The sequence below is a fragment of the Octopus bimaculoides genome, chromosome 26 (genome assembly GCF_001194135.2).
Source record: "Octopus bimaculoides isolate UCB-OBI-ISO-001 chromosome 26, ASM119413v2, whole genome shotgun sequence".
Taxonomy (NCBI): Eukaryota; Metazoa; Mollusca; class Cephalopoda; order Octopoda; family Octopodidae; genus Octopus; species Octopus bimaculoides.
This window is the reverse complement of record NC_069006.1, coordinates 24,309,401-24,309,970: the sequence shown is the minus strand read 5'-3', so window position 1 is coordinate 24,309,970 and position 570 is coordinate 24,309,401.

The following is a 570-nucleotide window of genomic DNA, read 5'->3' as shown; positions in this document are numbered from 1 at the left end:
ACCAACCTTGGACTACATACATGCACACATACATACACACATACTACATACACATATACATATACATACACAGAGACATACATGCACACATTCATACATTCACACACATATATACACACATACAAACATACACACATATACACACACATATATACATACACACACACATTCACGTATACAGCCACATTCACTATTAATCATAAACCAGAAATGACAACGGTAATCCTTCTTTTCGCAATTAAAGAAATATGAATATGACATCATGAATATATGAGAGTTAACTAATTAATAGCATGTTAATTTAAAGACCAGATCCATGGCAATCTGCACTTTTTATATATCGTCTCAAAAACTTCCATCATCATCTCCCGTTTCTTTATCTCCATTTTAAAGAATTTCAAACACCCCTGCAGGGAATTTTGTCGATTGCTTATATGGATAATTTAGGTTAACCGCAGCTTTTTAATCATTGTATTATTATTCCCCCGCTCCGTTCTCAAGGCGACTAACAAGCAGAATCGTTAGCACGCTCGATGAAATGCTACAAAGCAGTTACGTCGCGAGTTCAAA